The sequence below is a fragment of the Psittacula echo genome, assembly GCF_963264785.1.
Source record: "Psittacula echo genome assembly, chromosome: 4".
Taxonomy (NCBI): Eukaryota; Metazoa; Chordata; class Aves; order Psittaciformes; family Psittacidae; genus Psittacula; species Psittacula echo.
The window spans coordinates 54,542,078-54,565,811 of NC_137738.1; positions in this window are offsets into that span (position 1 = coordinate 54,542,078).

Sequence of the window (23,734 nt, forward strand, 5' to 3'; positions counted from 1 at the left end):
GACCACAATCTACTGTCATAGTACAGAAGAGGAAGATGCTGTGGGGAGAATGTTGGAAGCAGCACAACAGGAGATGAGCATTAACTCTGCAGATGCCATTTGTCAGGCTTATTTCTACGTTTAACTACATCAGAGAAAAAGTGTTGTACCCAGCTGAGTGGCAAATACGATAGGGAATTAACATACAAACCATCCTGGATTTCTAAGATGTACTTCTGCTTTGAGCAAAGGAGAATACAAAAGGATCCTCCATATCCCCAAGATCAAACCAAAGATCGAAAGCACTGAAGTTCATTATCATTTTTTTTTTACCTTTATCACTGCAATCAAATCTAAAATAAATAGCTCAAATGACAGCTAGTGAAAGCATGCTGAAGTTCATGGACTTTAATACATACACACTGCTTTTTTTCCCCTCTAGCAACAGCTGCCACTTTAATGCAAGATATAATATTAGTTTTTAGAGGTAAGTGTCCTCATATCAATAACTACACCATACAAATGTCTGGGAGTCTTTTTTTTTTTTTTTTTTTTTTTTTAACAGATATAGCCCTGTGTCTGTTGTTATCATTTTTCACTGAATACAAGGGTACCCCCAAGTTCCAATTTTCATTTAAATCCAGTTTCAGAAACTGCACTTTTTTTTCTAACATTTATATGATGGTACACATCACTGTACCCAGCCTCTGGAACAGTGAATCCTGAAGAGCAAAAGCACAGTGCAGCCATACAGAGAACAGAATGTTTTGAAGATGAAAATACTTGAGATTGTTTGAAAGGGAATCTGAAAGCAGAGGTAGCAGGTGCTTAGCAGATAAAGGCAAGAATTGTCCTCTACTATAGGGTAGGACCTGATCAAGAAGAAAGAGTTGAGAAAGGGATACAAGTAATAGTAAGGAAAAAAAAGTTAAAATCTAAACAGTAGGCTAGTTTGCATAGCTACAGACACATAAACAAAGCCAAGCCTTTCCACCTGCCTCCATTCCAATGGGAGAAATACCAAATCCACCTAACTGATAATGCAGTAGTTGCATGCTGGATTGCCTGTAAGAGGCCCACAAGGGGGACTACAAATACTGCAGTAAGTTGCAACCCTTGTAGCATGCTCCTTGAGACATAAGGCTCTTTCAAGGCACACAGACTGTAAGGAAAACCACAACTCAACTCACCTCCAGGTGGCTAATAGATTCAGTCACTCCAAATTGGTTGCATCTGGCTGTTGGTGGCCCAAAGCTCCTCAGGGCATGAACCTTAAAGAACCTGATTAAGTAGGATGCACAAGTAGAATTGTAGATGCTCTATATTCATTTATTTATGCATTTTCTTACTCAAGTCTTTGCAAGAGATAAGAGAAAATAGCTTTTAGTTAAGTTGTACTGATGTCCATGTATCAATCAGAATCACACTGTGCTTGAAGGCGTCAAGAACAAATTTCTGTCTTGCAAGAAATAAGAGGTGAAGTCCTCTCATGTCTGCTCAGCTCCATTAAGGGTGCAAGTCCACTATGAGTTGTTACAATTTTGTTCTTCAGTATGTGGAGGGAGACAGCACAAGAAAAACAGAAACAGATGAAAGAATATGAAGTGAGTGTGGACGAACAGAGTAGGAAATAACAAGTGGAGCAATATCTGTTCAGGTAGAGGTAGAGGTCTATTAATATTAATCTACTGCACATAGTCTTTTGTTCACAATTGGAAAGACTCCCTAGGTAAGTGGAAATTTAACACATATTAAACTTCCTAACTGTAGTTACTGCAGTTTTATCATCTTTTAAAAAGTGAGAATCCCCAGATAAATAAGAATATCTGATTGTTCTTTGTGAGATTTTTTCAAACACCTACACAAGTTTTATTAATACATTTCTTCAGTAAATCTCCAGGGCAAACCTAAACACCTACTGAAATTCAAGGATTGTACTTTATTGATAGAATTGAGAAATAGGTTAGACACCACATACCACTTCTCTGTCTTCACTGTGCTATCTTGTAACATCAAGGAGCTAAGAAGGGGATACGGGTTTCGAAAAAACTGGTACAACTGTCAGCCTGCAAATAAACAGGAAAGTGACTGCTTCTAGTCTCTGCATGAAGCTTTGGTTAGGGTTTGCTTTTGTTTTGTTCCTGCCCAGAGAAACAGAATAGGAAATTGCAAATAATAAGTGACATTCCATCACTGTTGCAGTGCTTTCCCATTCAACACAGTTTTGTGGTCTTCAGAGTAAGATACCAAGTTTATATCAATACTTGATCCCAGCAAATATTCATAGACTCATAAAATCATAGAATAGTTAGGGTTGGAAAGGACCTTAAGATCAGCAAGTTCCAACCCCCCCGCCATGGGCAGGGACACCTCACACTAAACCATGTCACCCAAGGCCTCATCCAACCTGGCCTTGAACACCGCCAAAGATGGAGCATTCACAACCTCCTTGGGCAACCCATTCCAGTGCCTCACTACCCTTACAGTAAAGAACTTTCCTCTTTATATCCAATCTAAACTTCTTCTGTTTAAGTTTTAACCTGTTACCCCTTGTCCTATCACTACAGTCCCTGATGAAGAGTCCCTCCCCAGCATCCTTGTAGGCCCCCTTCAGATACTGGAAGGCTGCTATGAGGTCTCCACGCAGCCTTCTCTTCTCCAGGCTGAACAGCCCCAACTTTCTCAGCCTGTCTCCATACGGGAGGTGCTCCGGTCCCCTGATCATCCTCGTGGCCCTTCTCTGGACTTGTTCCAACAGTTCCATGTCCTTTTTATGTTGAGGACACCAGAACTGTACACAGTACTCCAGGTGAGGTCTCATGACAGCAGAGTAGAGAACTGTTTAGGACCCTCCAGGTAAACATACCCTGCTCTGCCTAGACATTTCTTGCACTGCTAGAATTAGGTGTGGCTATCAGAAAAGTTAATGGAATTTGATCCAAAATGCACTGGAACCACCATATCGGGAACAGCAGAAACACAGGAATAAAGTAATTGACAGGGGTGCTCCAAGAGGGGAGCTTCTAACTTCCATTCATTAGAGTTTGACTTGTGCTTCTAAGCATGATGACTTACCTTTCTTCTGAAAAGAGAGACTCTTTCAAAAAATTATTTATATAGATAACAATACTCAAAGCTCCATAAACCTGTATCTGCAATGATGTTATTACAGTGAGTTTTATGGTTTAATTATGGACTGGACTAAAGTAGTTACTTTTAAATATAATGCCTGTCAGTTGCAGTGAATATATCTATGTTATTATGTTATAAAAGGATGCAAAAAGAAATCTTTTTTGACCCTTTTCCCCCACAAATATTTACTTGTGGAAGAAGAGAAGCCCATCTGTGGGTTTTTGTTGTTTGGTTTGGTTCTTTTTTGTTTGCTTGTTTTTTTGTTTTGTTTGGATGTTTTTTGGTTTTTTTGTTTGTTTGTTTTCTGTTTTTTAATTGGTTTTGTAGGGGTTTTTTTTGCTGTTGTTGTTTTGTTTGGGTTTTTTGGAGGGAGGGGTTTTGGGGGATGTTCATGGTGGGTCTTTTTGTTTGTTTTTCTGTTTTTTTAATTGTGTTGTACACTCCAATTACTGCTTTAAAACAAGCAAGCTTAAGTCTTCTCTTTACCATTCTCTTCTCACATAGATCTCTCACCCCATTTCTCTTTTCCTTACCTCTGTACTTTTGTGGACTATTTTCTCCCTGGTATTTGGAAGTGACAGACAATCCCAATAGCTCTAGAGTATCATTGCTTGTATACTATTTGCATAGCAATTGATTTTAATATTGGTTTTATTTTAGAAATATTCAGTTTAAAAAAACCCACCCAAACATATTTGTAGCTAGAAACAGGGATTGCTGTGTAACAGACTGGCCAAGAACAATTTAATTTAGGACACCATCTGTACTTCAAATGACAGTTGAAGATCTTAGTGGATGGGAGAAGGGAAAAAAAAAAAACACACCACAACAAAAAAATAAAGAAAAAAGAAGAAAATTATTCTCCCCCTCCCCCGCGATGATTTCTTCCTAGCTTACTGCAGAGTACTGCAGCCTGAGAAATCTAAAAGCAGAATCATGACAAAAACATCCTGTGGGAACAATATACAAAAAAAGCTTTTGTGCTCAAGCCAAGCACAAAGTCTAATTGTCCAACTTTGAAGTAAAGTACCCTTTTTATTCACTTCTCAAGATCCTTTTTTCCCTTCAGAAAGGGATACAAAGGATTCAGAAGTTCTAAGGAAAGTAATGTCCAAATGTACCTGAGGTACTTTCTACCACACATTGGTAATTCAACTTCTTCTTTGTATCCTAGTCTGTTCTTAACTATGCAAGCAATACGCTCTGGGTGTAATACTCTAAGTCTGCCTTATCTGAAACATACTCAATCATTCACCAGTTACTTAATTAAAACTTGAAAATGTTATATAAATTGACCCTGATAAAGAAAGTATCACAGAGCCTCCAAGGATTGAGAAGCAGTAAACTAGTGCAGGGTATGTTTCAGTGAGAAAAATAGACCAGGATGTATGGGACAACAGCCTGAGCAATTCTTCATTCTCAAAAAACTGTCGTTGCATAACTGCATAACAAGCTTGTTCTACAATCTAAAACACAGTCTCAAATCTCACTGATCAATCCTGAAGTGTAATACTGATTGAACATGCTGTTGTTTCAGTACTAAGGCTTTCTTCCTTTCAGAACTATTGCAGCTGTATAAGATAGGAAGAATAGGTAAATACTGAATAGGACTTGATTCTAGTAGTCTAAAGCTTCCTTTAGCTATCATCTGCAAGCACACTTAGGTTGAAAGGTCCAAAACACCCACTATACAATGAATAGGGATCCACAATGGGTATCTGGTTGTCATATAATTCATGTGCAGGATTTGTAATGTAGTATGGATGTAATACACTATATCTGATAGTAAAGACAATCATTCCCGCATATTCCAAATATTTACTGAGAGAGCTTAAAAAAAATAGCAGCAAAGAGTCTGCAACCGATAGTTTGCAGAGAGAAAAAAAAAAAAAATAGCCAAAGCAAATAATGTAAAAGCATTGTTACTTTTCTAAATATCAAGAAAGACCTTAGAAGACGGATAGCTTTCTTATATTTTCATGTTCTATATGTCTTGTTTGAGCCACCTGGCTGGCAGTCAGAGCAGCTGAACTGTCGTTCTCTTCCTCTGATACAAGAGAGGAATATAGGCTGATTTTCTTAACATAATGTGGACTGATGGAACAAGACATAAAAGCTTTTATCTGGAACAGAGCCTGGGAAGACCTCAGTGACAGCTTTTATGGCATTTCAACTCAGTTTCTGAACAGGAGCAATTGGCCAGCCCAGAGCTGGTGGCAGCTCTTTGCTGCTTGTCAGAGAAGAACCTGACATGCAAGGGCAGATGAGAAGGTTCAGCTACAATGTTTTTAGTGAACCTGAGCCAAGATTTCTGAACTGCAACATGATGGTTTATCCAGTCAGAACTGTAACTGACACCTTGTCAGCAGGTCACTTCAAGATTTAAGCCTACACAATATTGCAGAACAAAAATCATGTTCATCCTCCTTACTTCCCCTGCAACAGGATTATGCTTCCACATAGATATCTGGGAAAGGTTATCCTCTCCCTTAGAAACCCTTAAAGCATGTAACAGTTGCTAACATGCTCATTCCTTAAGAATACCCTTTTTCATGTCCTATAAGGAAAATATTTACGTGAAGAATACTCAGCATCATTTATTCTAAACAGTGGGGCCACAGCCTTTGCCTCAGGCTTTCTGTGTTGCATAGGTTCATCAGCAAATAGAATTGAACTTTTGAGGTCATTTACTTCCTTCCCTCTTTTACCTTGATCATGGATACCAGTTATAGTTTGCAGACACTGTATAGTGAAGTTCCAGAGTGGTGCTGAGCACCAATGGGTTTATCTCAATCTCCAGGCCATAACATCAACATATCTCTAAGAAAGATGACCTCTCATAACCTTCAGCCACACAGCCTTTTCTGTGCCATTTATAGAAATAATGACTCTGTCCAAATAATTTATTTCAGTTCTGTAGGTATTAGCATAAAAATCACCATAGAAACACACAGACCAAGGTACTTCTCTTTGCAGTTCAATGGAAATCCTTACTGTGACAGAGATGAGTTTTCAGCTCTACCACCATCACACCTTGAACAATGTTCTTCAAGAATACAGACTCCAAGTCAGGGCCAGGACCAGAGGAGATCCTCTCGTTTTGTAGAGGTTGACATGGAACAAAAGCTAGATGTTGTTGAACTGCCTGTGCTGAACCTCCCAGGTGATTCAAATACAGAAACGGTCTTTTGTATTAGCTCTACACTGAAATGGCTCTGACACATCTTGCATTGTTGTACTAAATAAGTGTTCAGCACTGTCCTACTTTTGCTACTAGTCAGCAACCAAAGCTCTCTCTTCCCCATAAAAGCCATAGAACACAGGTGTTTGCACACAGTAGCTGCCACGACTGGCCTTATTTTGAGGCTGTCTTACAGTACACTGCCCTAATATTCTTCCTTTCCCATATCTTTTTATCCCTGCAGAGGGCTTCTCCAGTTTCAGTCAGCGGAAGCCACCATATTCTGCAAAGCACCTCACCACCAGTGGTAGTGTCTAATTTTGAATATGCAGAAATTTATAGAAAACTCTATAGTATATACCTTATATCATCGAATAGTGTATATTTGTAAGTCCATCTTCAAAACCGATCTCTATTTTTGCCTATGATGTTGCAGGTTCTCACAGCAAAAGGGGCACTCTGATTGCTAGTCACACATGCCCTCCTTGGGAAGGTTTTTGCTAACAAAGTATTATCCCAACATTTCTTTTCATGAAGGAACAAGAAGATGGAAAACATGTCCTCCTTTGTTTCAAATTCTGCTAGCTTACTGGCTACACAAAACCGTGTTTGAAAGGCAGCACTGGGAACAATTACCAGTGCTTATAGGTGTGAAATCTAATATTTCAGACTGATGACTTGCTATATATGGAATTCAGTTTTCTCAATATATACAACATTGTACGTTTGCACATTCAGCACCAAGGGTTTCTAAAAATCTTAGGATTGCTTTAACTCAAAATGCCATAGAGAATATTCACAGTCCAAAGATGAAATTTTTATAAGAAAGGAATCTTCTTGCATTCATCCTTTCCATTTTGTTTATTGCATCTATCCTGCTAGCTCAGATCCCCATTTCTAAGGCTTCTTGTCCATTTCAGGCTCAGCTGCATCTTTTCTCCCCTGGTGCAAAGAATTTTGAGCATGATATTTAATCTCCACATTGGTGGCTAAACAACATTTTTGTTATATGTGAGACATAGTTAATTTACATCTTAGTGTTCTACTCAATCAACATATGAAAATAAAAGAATTATCAAAACCAAAACCTAAATTAATCTAGACAAAACCTAATTCTTGAGTTAAATAGATTTATAGGTAAGCTACTTATAATTTACTTCTGCTAAAACAATATCAAATTCTCATATTCAGAATTTAAAGCACAAGGTATCAAGAAAAGCCAAAGTATCTGTAAACATAAGAACAAGCCAACACTAAAGTGCTGAAAATAATAGTTTTGTGAATAAAATTCTCTGTCCAATTAACAAATTTAAAAGGTTGGGTTTTTTTTTGTCAGGAAAAAGAAAAAAATTTGCAAAAAAGTAAGACATCTCTATATTACATGTTAATACAGGTAAACTTGAATTATGTGATATTACTATAGTAATGCTTTAACATTAGTTCACTGTTGAACACCTACATTTTATTTGCATAGCTACTGCCACTGTGTGCTTTTCTTGAATATTTGAAATGTATATTCAAGATATGGAGATAACAGAATAAAAGATTTACCACATTTCTGACTCTTGTTGGCATAGGCATGTCCATCTTGTCAAAGTTATAATGCTGCTGGAAGTTGACTGACTGGAGCACAACAGTTGACACCTCCATTTCACCTCAGCTACAGCTTTTATATTGTCTGCTGAATCTCCTTCATCAATGACAGTTTCCTCTAGCAAAGAAACTATCCACTCTAGCATTCCAATTAGAAATAATCAGGATCACCTTCCAGTAAGACTCAGCAGTAATCTCTGCCTAAATCAGCTGTTACTATCTGAACAACTGGCTGATTGCAGTCCTCAGAATATGTTCTATGTTTCCCAAGTCATTTCCGTAGAAGTTTTGTGTTTCACTAAAACACGTATATACAAGGCTACCCTAAATAGGAAAGAAAGTTACATGCACAATAGCTGGAAGTTAGAAACAAGAAATTATGCACAGGCCCCATGTTGCTTTATAGACTTCAATACAACTTTTAGCCTTTTTACAACAACTTTTTTAACTGCTTCATTTTGGTGTCCTCAACATAAAAAGGACATGGAACTGTTGGAACAAGTCCAGAGGAGGGCCACGAGGATGATCAGGGGACTGGAGCACCTCCCGTATGAAGATAGGCTGAGAAAGTTGGGGCTGTTCAGCCTGGAGAAGAGAAGGCTGCATGGAGACCTCATAGCAGCCTTCCAGTATCTGAAGGGGGCCTACAGGGATGCTGGGGATGGACAATTCCTCAGAGACTGTAGTGACAGGACAAGGGGTAACTGGTTAAAACTGAAACAGGGGAAGTTTAGATTGGATATAAGGAAGAAATTCTTTGCTGTTAGAGTGGTGAGGCACTGGAATGGGTTGCCCAGGGAGGTTGTGAATGCTCCATCCTTGGTGGTGTTCAAGGTCAGGTTGGATGAGGCCTTGGGTGACATGGTTTAGTGTGGGGTGTCCCTGCCCATGGCAGGGGCGTTGGAACTAAATGATCTTAAGGTCCTTTCCAACCCTAACTATTCTATGATTCTATGATTTTCAAAGACCAAAGAGTTTAGCTTAACAGGCAGTTCTAAGACACTGTAATATTCCTTGCAATCACATTAGTTACTACAAAAAGAAAGACTGAGAAATCTTTTAAAACATTGAGAACAAAGTTCGTATCATCAAAACTAGGACTGTATCAAATGGGCAAATTTACTGAAGGCAACAAGTGTTCCTAGGTGGACTTAAGATGGCCTGAGTTGGATCCTTCCTGGTACTGCCTGCTGAGGGGAAAAAACAGAGCCTATGGGACATGTTCACTGAGGAGAAGGCCTGAATTACAGCTGTAAAAAGAAAAAAAATATGGTAAAAAAAAAAAAAAAGTAAAAGAAACAAAAATAGACATGAACATAATTGCAGCTGGATGTGGAATGAGAAAGACAATTCTGCTCACTGCTCAAAATGTACAGAAATTTGATTCCTTTTAAATTCAGGGGAAAAAAAAAATCCCAAATTTCAGTCTCTGCATGAAAACAAGAAGAACCACCAACAGTAGACCTAAAGCCCACAGCTTGGAGTCAGCATGCCTGCTGGCTGCTCAGAAGATGACTCTGGAATTAGGGCTCTAAGCAAGGACCAGCAAAAGCAGAAGCCACATTCATGCCAGGAAAGCAGATGTATTGCAAGAAACATGTCTGGGACTCACCCAACAGCTGGAACTGGAATGAAATTGGTTTATGGAAATGATTCAAAGAAGTACTATCCACTTTTTCTGTCTATCGTCTTTAGCCATGTTTCTGGCCTGCACTAAGAAGGAAGAAATGGTATTAGTTAGGTTTACAGGTTTCCAACAGGAAAATTAATAAACCTGAAGACTACAATATCCCAGTCACATATGGGTAATAAATGACTCTTGGGTTTGCTACTGTTGCATCACAGCCCATCTAGGTACCTACACTAATATATCGTGTAAGAGAAGTTACTCAGCAAGGTTACAGAAATCTCCTTCATGGGATCAACAGTGGACACCTTTGGCTTCCAGCTTGACTCCAACTATTTCCTCATTCTTCTGTTCCCTCTCACTTGTGTTCTGAAACCTGAGAGATGGAGTTCTTGCAGTGATCAGCAAAAATGATGACAATGGAGCATTATCAGGCCTTACAGAGTATTCATTGAGGACATGTCTTTCTCTACAGCATGATTCTCATTGCATTTTAGCTATTCTCCTAGCTCTTCCTTACTGTATGAGCAATGAAAAAATCTACATGATGCACAAGCCACCACGTGTACTTTACTGTTAATAGGTTTTAAGAAAGCAAAAGAGAACCTTTACAGATCCTTCTGGCTGTGTGTGTCTAGTCTCTTTTGGGATTTTCCCACTTCTACCTGAGGGAACCTTTGATACCCATCTTTCTTTGTTTTTCCTCCTCCACTAGGAGGTTGCAGGTGACATTGAGTAGGCAGGAACAGACATCTGACATCAGATTTCCACATGAGAATCCCATACACTGAGTCCGTGCGCTTTTACCTTCTCTAAAGATAAATGAAAGATTGGGTTCAAAGTTTCTAATTTTCTACATTAACTTTCCAGGATTTTACAGTTCACCTGATGAGTTTGAAGAATATTCTCTAAAGAACTTCATTGTACTTCTCAATTTCTTAAATAGCCCATTCCTGAAACCACAGATCACTGGTTTATGTCTCACCCTTTGAGGGAAAGACATAGTTGAGCCAAGCACAGATCTTGCAATGAGATATCCATATCAAGTACATACTTTATTCACAATCAGCACAGGACTGCAAGACTATATTTAGAGAAAGATTTTCCACCCATATATAATATTCAAGGTTCAGCACATAACACTGCTTTCACCTATTAGCTGGCCAAGTGAACTCCCCCTTTCTGCTCGTGGCTGGCAATTAACTCCCACTTTCACTTTCCCCTTGTCATACATCAAAAACACAGTGGTAGTTAGGATCAGAGGAAGAAAGACAGCAGACAGCTCAGTAGGGACAGCTGGACTCCAAAACACAATTTCCATGCCAGAGTGTGACAATTTAGGGCTTTGCTGCAGTTTCCATGGCAGCTGCATCAACCATTGGAACAAGGCAGCCAAGGAGGCTGGGGTGAGTGGAGACATTGATCAACAACATCAGGAGTGCCACAAGACTGCCTCCCAAGGGAAGCCTAGATAGGTGACAAGCAATCGGCAGTGCTTGGCTCCAGCTCAAACAGGATCACCAAGGGGTACAGCTTCCCTTAGGGGAAACCAAAAAGGAGGCATCAGCCGTGGTCTAACATGATGTAGTTATTCTCCTTTCTTAATGCCAGGGGGAATTTGTTCAAGTCCCTTTTTGTTTTGCTTTGGTTTTTTACCTTTCACTGTCTTGTCCCCAAATGCCAGCCTCATAATTGTAACCCAGGTGGCTGAGTGCACCGGGGGCTGTGGCCTGGCCACCAGCTGAGAGCAGTCCCATGCCCTGGGCTTGCTCAGAACAGCCAGCAAAAGTCTGTCACCAAGATTAGCAACCTTCCATTTTAGCCTTCTGTAGGACTCTTTTTGTTTACCTTTTGTCTGCATGTAGAGAGCAGTGAGAAAGGGTAGGTACAAGGTGATCTTCTTTTCCCTTTTGGCAAACGAAATGGTGTTTGAAGATAAAAAGGAGTTTGTGGCTTGCTATCAGTATCAGATGCTCATTTTTTTGCCCGTGGTAGATCCCCCAGCCCACCAATATTTTTCTCAGAATAAAAAATATAGCCTCTGAATTAAGAGAATACAAAGAATTCATTCAATAAAATAATTTAAATTGAATTCTGAGAGGTATGGCATGATTATGAATAAAATGTCACATTAAATTTATTTGAGATTAAGTTCTTCTGAGAAAAAAAATCCCTCTATGTCATTGCAAAGATAAGAATTTTGTGCCCTGATTTATTTGCAACCAGACTGCACAGAAGCATGAGCTGAGGTGACAAACCCAGGTGAACCACCAGGTGTACGGAAAGGCACAAGAACATACCTTAAGACAAATAAGAAGTGAGATTCAGGGCACATTCTTTCATGCTTAAAATAAAATTTGGACAAAATTCTGAAGCACAACTTAAAAAAAAATTCTACCTGGAAAACAGTCATTTGAAGTCACCTTATCCCTGAGACACCTAAAGCTCATGAGGCATTTGCCTGTCAGCCTGAAATTTGTCTGGGCAGCCAACTTCAGCGCACAAGCACAGGCAAACAAGTCTAATTGTAACGTGTTAGCTAGCGCATAACTGACACACAAGAACAATCTTGTACAAAGTACAGGCCGCTGGAGTCATTCATGAAATGGTGGTGCCGCTTTCATGAAAGCAGTCAGACGAAGGATGAATAGGACAGGATGGCTCTGTCCAACTCCTGTCTTACACTGACATCCAAAACTCTATTTGACCTCCAGCCATCACCTAGTGTCTCCTCTGCTTGGTTACTGAATCTCAGCTGCTCTGCAGGCAAGAAACAAAATGACACTGCATAAGGAGAAGAGGAGGAAAGAAGGGGCTGCTGCTCTACCAAGCAATATTTACCTGAGACAGCCTGAAATTCAATTCCCTGGGCATCTAATATAAAATTACCTTTAAAAAGTCTTAGGTGACAACATTTGAACCTTTTCAGTGACAAGTACGCTTTTTTTAGGAATACAGCACCCATGTCTGGGACAAGCAAGTGTGTACTCCTGAATGTTTCTCTAGATTACCTGAAGTACCAAACTGAAGAAGATACATTCATTCTTCTGGGTACTATCTACCCATCAGTTGAAATGCTACCAATTAGAACAGTCTCCCAATCAAAGTACAATCAAAATCTAAGTAGATACATCTCTTCCCTGCAGACTAAAATAAAACTATGACTTGACAATCCTGGTTATTTATATTTCAGCTATGAAAGAAGAGAAAATAAGTTTCTAGGCAATGTTTTCAAAGTAACTGGCTGAATATCTGCCAGAATAACTTCATGACAGCTAGTTACAGATTTTTTCATGAGTAGTATCAAAGGGTAATCAGCTAGAAGTTTTAGTGTACATATTTACTTATCTACACTTAAACATTCTTGTTACTGTACATGAATATTTATGTTTGAGTTATCTTTGCAAACGAACTCTTGCCTGCAATTCCTTATCATAAAGTTGTAATGGTGTACAAACTTGCCTGGTTCAGATTCTTGCATGTATACACTCAATGACACTTTCTTTAGTGATAGTTTTACACACCATACTACACATGTATGTACTGAATATAAAATTTGCAACTATCTATACGTGTATACTTATAGAAGTGGGTAGCTGCCTCTGAAAAGGCATATACTGCTATGAATGTGTAGTCTGTGCTGCAAATCCAGCACAAGAACTGTAACTTTTCAGTTATAAATAGAACTATGAATGGGCCTATAAATAGGCCTATCGATTGCTGCGTTTTGTTGATTGTCAATTGATTTACTTAGTCACATAATAAAAATTCATTATATGCTGCAGTCTAGAGATTTGCTGGGGTTTTTTATTTATTTTTTATCCCATAAAGAGAATTAGTAAATTGGGTTATCACATAGAATCATAGAACAGTTAAGATTGGAAAGGACCTTAAGATCATCTAGTTCCAACGCCCCTGCCATGGGCAGGGACACCCCACACTAAACCATGTCACCCAAGAACTCATCCAACCTGGCCTTGAACACTGCCAAAGATGGAGCATTCACAACCTCCCTGGGCAACCCATTCCAGTGCCTCACCACCCTCACAGTAAAAAATTTCTTCCTTATATCTAATCTAAACTTCCCCTGTTTCAGTTTTAACCCATTACACCTTGTCCTGTCACTACAGTCCCTGATGAAGAGTCCCTCCCCAGCATCCTTGTAGGCCCCCTTCAGATACTGAAAGGCTGCTATGAGGTCTCCACGCAGTCTTCTCTTCTCCAGGCTGAACAGCCCCAACTTTCTCAGCCTCTCTTCATAGGGGAGGTGCTCCAGTCCCCTGATCATCCTCGTGGCCCTCCTCTGGACTTGTTGCAACAGTTCCATGTCCTTTCTATGTTGAGGACAGTTGGGGAACGGCTGGGAACCGGTCAGCGAGTGGTGAGCAATTGTACTGTGCAGAATTTGTCTTTGTTTTTTGTTTGTTTTATTCCTTTCTATATATTTCCTTTTATTATTATTGTTATAATATTTTACTTTATTTCAATTATTAAACTGTTCTTATCCCAACCCATGGGTTTTACCTTTTTTTTTCTGATTTTCCTCAGCATCCTGCTGGGGGGCAGATGGAGTGATTGAGCAGCTGCATGGCACTTGGTTGCCAGCTGGACTTAAACCACAACATCCAATTTTGTCAAGTGGTTAAGAAGACAGCTCTGGTGACACACAGCCCAGGTCTGTCCTCAGGTCTCATCTACCCAAAATGGTCTTGACAAATACTGACCTTCAGGAGCCTAATTCAGCCCTTTAGTCTTCTGACTGCTCTGATTAGTCAGTGCAGGGAAGTAGGCTCACCCAGAGAAAATTTCAAAGGAGAGGTCTAACACAGAAGATCTTTAAGGTGCCCCTCTAAGAGAGGTGATCCTCTCTTCATTGATTTTGATGGGATTCACGGAAAATTAGCCATCTAAAATATAGAATCATAGAATCATAGAATAGTTAGGGTTGGAAAGGACCTTAAGATCATTTAGTTCCAACGCCCCTGCCATGGGCAGGGACACCTCACACTAAACCATGCCACCCAAGGCCTCATCCAGCCTGGCCTTGAACACCGCCAAGGATGGAGCATTCACAACCTCCCTGGGCAACCAACTCCAGTGCCTCACCATCCTAACAGCAAAGAATTTCTTCCTTATATCTAATCTAAACTTCCCCTGTTTCAGTTTTAACCTATTACACCTTGTCCTGTCACTACAGTCCCTGATGAAGAGTCCCTCCCCAGCATCCTCGTAGGCCCCCTTCAGATACTGGAAGGCTGCTATGAGGTCTCCATGCAGCCTTCTCTTCTCCAGGCTGAACAGCCCCAACTTTCTCAGCCTGTCGTCATACGGGAGGTGCTCCAGTCCCCTGATCATCCTCGTGGCCCTCCTCTGGACTTGTTCCAACAGTTCCATGTCCTTTTTATGTTGAGGACACCAGAACTGCACACAATACTCCAAGTGAGGTCTCACGAGAGCAGAGTAGAGGGGCAGGATCACCTCCTTCGACCTGCTGGTCAAGCTCCTCTTGATGCAGCCCAGGATACAGTCGCCTTTCTGAGCTGCGAGCGCACACTGAAGCCAGCTCATGTTCATTTTCTCTTCAACCAACACCCCCAAGTCCTTCTCTGCAGGGCTGCTCTGAATCTCTTCTCTGCCCAGCCTGTTGTCGTGCCTGAGATTGCTCTGACCCAGGTGTAGAACCTTGCACTTGGCATGGTTAAACTTCATAAGGTTGGCATCAGCCCACCTCACAAGTGTGTCAAGGTCCCTCTGGATGGCAGCCCTTCCCTCCGGTGTATCAACCGAACCGCACAGCTTGGTGTCATCGGCAAGCTTGCTGAGGGCGCACTCAATCCCACTGTCCATGTCACCGACAAAGATGTTGAACAAGATTGGTCCCAACACCAATCCCTGAGGGACACCACTCGTTACCGGTCTCCAGCAGGACATCGAGCCATTGACCACAACTCTTTGCGTGCGGCCATCCAGCCAGTTCTTTATCCACCGAGTGGTCCCCCCATCAAATTGCTGTCTCTCCAATTTAGAGACAAGGATGTCATGTGGGACAGTGTCACACGCTTTGCACAAATCGAAGGAGATGACGTCAACTGCTCTGCCCCTGTCCACCAGTTTCGTAACCCCATCATAGAAAGCCACCAAGTTGGTCAGGCAGGATTTCCCCTTAGTGAAGCCATGCTGGCTGTCACCAGCCACCTTGTTGTTTTTCATGTGCCTTAGCATGCCTTCCAGGAGAATCTGCTCCAGGATTTTGCCAGGCACAGAGGTGAGACTGACTGGTCTGTAATTCCCCGGGTCATCCATTTTCACCTTCTTGAAAATGGGGGTTATATTTCCCTTTTTCCAGTTGTTGGGAACTTCACCTGACTGTCACGATTTCTCAAATATGATGGCCAGTGGCTTAGCAACTTCATTTGCCAGCTCCTTCAGGACCTGCGGATGGATTCCGTCAGGTCCCATGGACTTGTGTACGTTTAGGTTTTTAAGATGGTCTCGAGCCAGATCCTCTCCTACTGTGGGCCTAGGGTCTTCATTCTCACAGTCCCTGAGTCTGCCTTCCAAGACTTGGGTGGTGCGGTCAGAGCCTTTGCCAGTGAAGACTGAGAGAAAGAAGTCATTAAGAACCTCAGCCTTCTCCAAATTCAGGGTAGCCAGTTCTCCCAATATCTTCCAGAGGGGGCCTACGTTGTCCCTAGTCTGTCTTTCATTTGCTACGTACCTATAGAATCCCTTCCTGTTATCCTTCACATCCCTTGCCAAGTTTAATTCTATATAGTTAAGTTCAGTGTTAAGCTATCACTGATATGAATATGCTCAAAATTTTAGTAGTAGTCATTCACTCTTACAGCAACAATAGTTCTGCAAATGGGTTGCTGTAGGTGACTTTCTGTCACACGCTGTGATAGTCACAGGAAGATACTGTGTATCTGATGCACACTTCTGTTAATTTGCTTTGTGCTGGAAGTATGAGAGTATCTCAAATCAAGTATCCAAAGTCTTGGCCATATGAATACCTTTATTCTTGTTATCAGAAGTAGCACTAAATCAGTGGTAGCAGTGGCAGAAAATTTTAGCAAAAGAAACCTTCAAATATATGTCATAAGAGAAAACAACCTCTATTTCTGTTGCTTGAAGTAGCTGGCAGAGTTCACGGATCACTGTACATACTAGAGCGTGACTTAAAATGTACTTCTTTCTAAGAAGCATAAATTCATACTAATTGGTTTATTAACTCATCTAACATAAGCACTGCACTCCTTCAATTTCAGCTAATTTTATAAAAATACTAGGGCTATTCTACTCTGCTTAGTAAAGCAGACAAGCTGGCTAGTGTAGATATAGCTTCAGAGATCTGCCAGAACAGAGGCGGTCATATTTTACAGTGTCAAGCTAGATTTAGCTGTAGCCATTGAAACCACATTTTTCCTGTTCAGTCCTGACTACTGGGAGATAAAAAAAAAAAAAAAGGAAAAAAGTGTCCTCTTCATTGTTTAATAGGGAATGGACTTGTTAGAGAACTACCAAGATCTAAAGTTCAAGTATTTCATGATTGGAATAAGCAGTACTAGGTCACCAAAACCATATTATTCTGTGGTGGGGGAGTAAAGAGATTCTTTGCCACTCTCTGTGGTGCTCATTATCATTTCTAACCTGCTCAACACAGCCTGGAATTGCTAAGCAGTATTATACTGAGCCATGATGCCTTCTGATCACTGTATGGACTCTTGCTGTGTTTGCTGCCTGAGTGTGACTCATTTTGCAAGAAGTCATTTATCATTGCTGCCCTCGCACCCAGCAAGATGCACCACAGTCACTGTAGTCAGGCTTAAGCTGTGCAGAGATATACTTTGAATCTCAAGAGTTTTGAGTAATGGATGTAACACCTCTGATGTCATATATATGCAGGTTTTGTTCTTTTTCAAATAGCACTAGATTTGGAAAAAAGTTGGAAAAAGAAAATATCTGATCTAGTTGTGTCTTATTTCCATTGGAATTTTCAGTGTTCCATAGTACACACTGATCGGTATCTTTCCAGCTATGCTCATGTATTTAGCTTATGTATGAAAAATTTAAGTGGGCTAAAACCCCCCAAAAAGAGAAAAGAAAAAAGTCAGACTAGTCTCTCATTTTAATTACAGGTAAAGTGGCTTTTTACATTTTTTTCCTAAGAAATGTACCTGATATGGAATTCAATTCTGCAAAAATCCTGCTTAGAACAGCAGGATTTTCAGATGTATGGGAAAGTTAATTTATGGACTTTCATTGTGAAAATGTATTATTTGCATGCATGCTGAAACTATAGTGCATTTGCAATGACCCATGAGATAACATATTTATGCAGGAGTTGAAATGTCCTTACTATAAGTAAAATAATTGAGAACCCCAATGCTGAAAAAAGTCACTTTCATTTAATATCAGATTGAAATGTAAAGGAACCCAGTTATTCAGTGACAATATTGAAAAATTCTCAGACTTGAGCAATAGCTCAAGCACCTTCAAGTGCAGCTGGTCATACCAATATACAGAAAATTCACCCAACCAAACATGGTTTTCATGTACAAATCCATAAGCAAAAGCATACACTTAGCTTGTATCCTTTACATGTATTCTTTACATGTATTCTTGTAAAATTCTGACCTAAAAGATTTCACCAGTTTGAAAGTTGTTAAATATTGTTATAGAGATATGTATTTAGGAAAAGTTTTGCTTTTACTTAAGGTACTAAAAAGCAGTCTGATTTCCAGTGCATAGTACTCTCAAAGCACTGATAATGCCAATTTGAGTTTAGCCTGCTGGAGCATGTCACAGGATAGTTTATTCACCAGTATAGTGAATATAGTCTCTTCCACAGCAGATTCTTCATATTCCTAGCACCAAGACCCTGGTGAAAGCACCAGGAGAGAAGCTGCTGAGGATGTTTGAGAGGAATGGCTTTTGAAGGTTAGAATTATTATGTGTATGGGAATACATTGGGAATGTACCTAGGGAGGAAAGAAGGGGGCAGGCAGGAATCCAACACCAGTAAAGAAGAAAATACAGTCACCAGGGAAGGGTAATGTAGGTGAGAGATTTATAAGGACAAAAAAACCCAAACAAAACACAAACCCAAGGAAAATGAAGATAAGGACGTTTCAAGAATAGAAAACAGCTTCAACTGAGATGACGAATGAGGCAGAGAATTTAACCAATGATTAGAGAAAGCATGGAGACCTCATAGCAGCCTTCCAGTATCTGAAGGGGGCCTACAAGGATGCTGGGGAGAGACTCTTCATTAGGGACTGTAGTGATAGGACAAGAGGTAATGGGTTCAAACTTAAACAGGGGAAGTTTAGATATACGGAAGAAGTTCTTCACTGTGAAGGTGGTGAGGCACTGGAATGGGTTGCCCAACGAAGTTGTGAATGCTCCATCCCTGGTGGTGTTCAAGATCACGTTGGATGGTGTCTTGGGTAACATGGTTTACTGCAAGGTGTCCCTGCCCATGGCAGGGAGTTTGGAACTAGATGATCTTAAGTTCCTTTCCAACCCTAACTGTTCTATGATTCTATGATTAGGATGAAGGGTGGGAGCCAAAGACAGAAGGACAAACTGGTTGTGCAAGGAAGCAGCAGTTTAAACCATTTTGTGCATTAGGGGCTAGGTAACAAGTCATGTGGAAAAATGGTTGGTCATTGTCCTGGTTTAGCAGTAGCAGTCATTTTTTCTCCTTCTTAGTAGCTGTTGCAGCGCTCTGGTTTTGACTTTCAGCCTGGGAATAATACTGATAAAGCTGATGTTTTCAGTTGCTGGTCAGAATGTTTACCCTGACCAAGGACTTTATGAGTCTCATGCTCTGCCAAGGAGGAGGAGAAGCCAGGAGGAAGCAGGGACAGGACACCTGACCCAAACCAGCCAAAGAGGTATTCCATACCACAGCACGTCATGCCCAGGATGTAGAATTGAGAGTGCCCGAAAGGGCTGGATGACTGCAGGGTGGGGGTGAGGTACCGGTCAGTGAGCAGTTGTATTCTCTTCCCTTGTTATTTCCTTATCATTATTATTATTGTTGGTAGCAGTAGTGGTTTGTGTTATACCTTAGTTATTAAATTGTTCTTATCTCAACCCGTGGGAGTTGCATTCTTTTGATTCTTCTCCCTGTCCCTCCAGAAGCGGAGGGAAGAAAGGTGTGTGTGTGGGGGGAAGTAGACTGCGTGGTTCTGATTTACGGCCTGGCCTTAAACCACGACAGTCATCAACAACAATAATATAATTATTAATGCTTTTATTAATGTTTATTCTTCCCTCTTTCTACAGAATATATAATGCTAACCCTCTTACACGTTTTTACTGGGCAAATTTGTAGCAGAGTTGTTGTCCCTCACAAATTATCAGAATTACAATGTCACCAAAAATGCTTATATTTTAGATTAAGCCACTAAAATTCATTTTCATCTGAGTTTATATAGGATATAGACTTACATTTGTTATGTTTCTCTGGCAAGGTACCAGTTTAGCTCCTTCAAAAAGAGATATGACCAGATGTACAGTAAACTGAATTAACTGAAACTGGGTATCTTCTTAGTAGAGATCATGTTGAGAATAGCAGTACAACTTCAGCTTGCTCTGATTCACAAGGATGCAATTAGAGCCACTTGCTCATACACACACATACATATATACATGCACATATGTGTGCAGGTCTATGTGTTTGTATAAACATATGTATATGTTCATTATACTACATTAGGTCAAGGCATTTGCAATGCCCGTTAATTTACAAGTATAAATATTGTCTCAATGCAGAATAAAAAGGAAAAAAGAAACTAGCTTAAGATAACTACAATTACACTGGGATACGATATTTACTGTGTCCTCTGTGGGAATTCCTTAGAAAATGTTTTGTTATTTCACCTTACAAAAGGAAAAGTTATCTCTTTGTTAGCCTAAGAGATAATTTGAAATCTAATATTAGTACACCAAGTTTCTAAATATATGCATTTTTCTTGTCTCCAAAGTCAGTAATCTGATTTAGTAGCAGAGTAAATTTGCACAGATATGTAAACCAAGAATTATATGGGAGGACTCCATTAAATTGATTTTATTTTTGGATCATTTATGTTCTGCTAAAGAGACATGAATTTGAAAAATGCAATCAGGTTTTTGGATGGAAGTATTCAGACTTGGCATCTGATTTCTGCTATGAAATATTTACACTCAATTGCTATCTAAATATACTTTACGTTGCATTTTATATACATTCCCAGTAATCTGTCTGATTGTACAGGCTACACCCATCACCATGGGGTGTGAATGCCTAATAAGTTTCTAATCTCCACAAATCACTGGTCAAAGGAGAGAGCTAGAAGGTAATCTTTTAACCCAAAATTTAGTGATTATATTAGGAAAAACATATAGAGATAAAATACAGAGCAATATACTCAGCAACAGCAAAATATAAGAGAACATAGACAAATGACATCTCAAGTACAACTGAATATTTCATGTGTTTCCTGGAAGACCTCTCTTGAAGACATAAGCTCCAGAGGCAGCAAATGTCCTTTAGTACAACCATTTTGCCTCAGTCTGTATACGTCTATAGCTTGTTGCTACTGATGTATCAGACACCACAGCTAACAAGAAGTCAGTGATGACTAGCTTTGCACATAACTTCTGGCAGCAGGAACAGAAAATTTTAACTATAGGCATCAGGGATTGACTCATCATGAGCTAGCTGGCTTGTTTATCAGCACTATGGCAAGAATATTGTTACAACATCTGATGCTGTATAGTCTAGAGACTGAGACCACAGGAAGACTACTACAGAATAAATTTTTGTATGTAGCATACAGTATAATTTGATGATTGAATTGGTCAGAAAGGAGACAAATCATATACAAACTAATTCATCAATATCCCATCAAATAATATATTTTTTTCCTCAGAAATACAGACCTCTAGAATCTGACAGGCATCATGAACCTTTTGAAATCAGTCAGGTCAAATGGATAAGCAATAAAGGTTGTTTGAAGAACTGATAAATGCCAGAAGTTGGGTACCAAGAGACAGCTAAATGAGGAGCTCAAGAAATTCTCTTTGCTCTTTTGATCAATGGCAAAGTTAACAATGCCATCTGACTACAGTGTGTGCACTCAGCGGGATTAATTCCTCCATAAACTCAGCTTAAAGAAATACAATCAGAAGCAGTACTAATATGTAGTTAGGTTGTCTTTATGAGGTCATAAATACAGATCATAATGTTGTTGAATATCATTACTGACTCTCACAACAGAACAAGGAAACTGCTCTACTAGATGTAGGGATCTACAAAAAAAGCTGATAAGAAAGCCTCAATTTAAGAAATAGCTTGAAATTAATTTATGTTGCTCATGTCTTATTTTCTTCCTTCTCTTAAGTCACAGAATTTTAAGCAATGCAATATATGCTGATGCTTGCTTTTCACTTGCAGACTCAATCTCTTTCCTCTCTTTCAACTTAGGAAGCAAATACTCCATGTGAACAATTGCCGTTTCGTCTTTGCCACAATTAAAATCTCTTTTTATTTAGCCCCCCGAAATGTTCCTAGACTGTAAACTTATTTTAGAACTGAATGTAAGAACATATTTCCACCTGTGATATATTTTTTACTAAAACCCTGAATCTGAACAACCTTCTAAAAGTTGTGGGTAACTTGAAATAGGGCTGTGAATTCAGATTTAAATTTTTAAAAGTGACCTTTTTGCTAAACCAGGCAGAATTAAAACCCCATAGCAGACTGCTAAGCTCCAGACTTTGAGTTTCTGAAGCTTCCATCTAAATGTCATGGTTTGAGGCCATGTTTCCCTTTCATGATGTAATATGAAATAAATCTGATAATTCTAAATTATAACCCTTAGAGCTAACCTTCAGAATGGCAATGCCTGTTTAAAACTTATTAAAAGCAAACTGCATAGTGACCATATCAGTGATACTGAATGACTCTATAAAATATGTCCAGTAGGTCATAAACAGAAATTTGAAAAAAAAAAGAGTCCATTATACTGATAAAAATGAAAGATAAAAGCGAAAGATATTTGTGTCCTCCCTCAGTTTTGTACATTATCTAAAATTATTTCAGAAAGCATTAATCATGTTCACCTCTGATGCTCAAACAGCTCAGCACTGCCCTTGAAAGAGGTTTACTGCTTTTTTGTGCTGTTTGTTTAAACACAGTACTTTCAATATCACTCAGACATTACTTCCAAGCTCTAAGATGATTTCTACAATACTTAGGTTACTGAAATACAAATATGGGAAGATTCAGTATCTTTTCTGTGAAAATAAGCTCCTTTTTAGTAAATCAAACTTTATATAGAATTTATCAACATAATACTAAAAGCACTGCAAAATTTTCACCAACTTCAAATCAGAACTATGTTAACCTTTGGAGTCAGGGGCCCAGACCCCTATAATGCTGAGCATGCAGCCATAGTTTAACAAACACATAATAAATGTTTCTTCCCACACAGCATAAGCAAGGTCATTTCAAAATTAAATGTCTGAGGTATATTTAACCCCCTACATACACTCATTCTGAAAAATATTTGCGTTTCTGTGACAGAATGATAGTTCTGCATTAAAGAAATTAAATTTAGAATTCAATTTAAAAACTTTTTAAACCATATACTCGGTAGAATTAAGAGTACAAGGTATATTAGGCTGCCCTTGAAGAGTGTACATAAAATACAGCTGAATGCCTCAGCCTAATCTGGGCTGCAGTCAATCATGTTGAAGCTTAGAAGTGGGTAGTGTGTCTCATCTTAGTCCATTCGGGATAGGTTTATATCTGTTATTCGCACAGAGCCAATCAAGGCACACAATTCTTGTTCTGACTAAAGATACTCTTGGAAAATACTATTGGAAATAGGCATGAAATAGTAATTCTCAGTAGTGTGACGATAACACTAGATTAAGGAAGGTAAGTGCAGGTGAGCAAAGTGAAGTAGACAACTATGCACACTGAAGGATGGATTCAGGCTGCAAATTACAACTGGGCTTTATGGCCCTGGTGCTCTTAGTATGCTCCTGAGGTTCATCCTAGTGAGAACGTGCCAATCTAACAGCTTCATGCCCACAGCACAGGCCACTGAGATACCCTGTATACATGACGTGTCTGCTAACAGCCTTCAGCTTCTACACTGACGTCACTGCACCAGCACGTAAAGCCAATTAAATTAGTGAACTCTGAAGTACGAGTAGGAGCACAA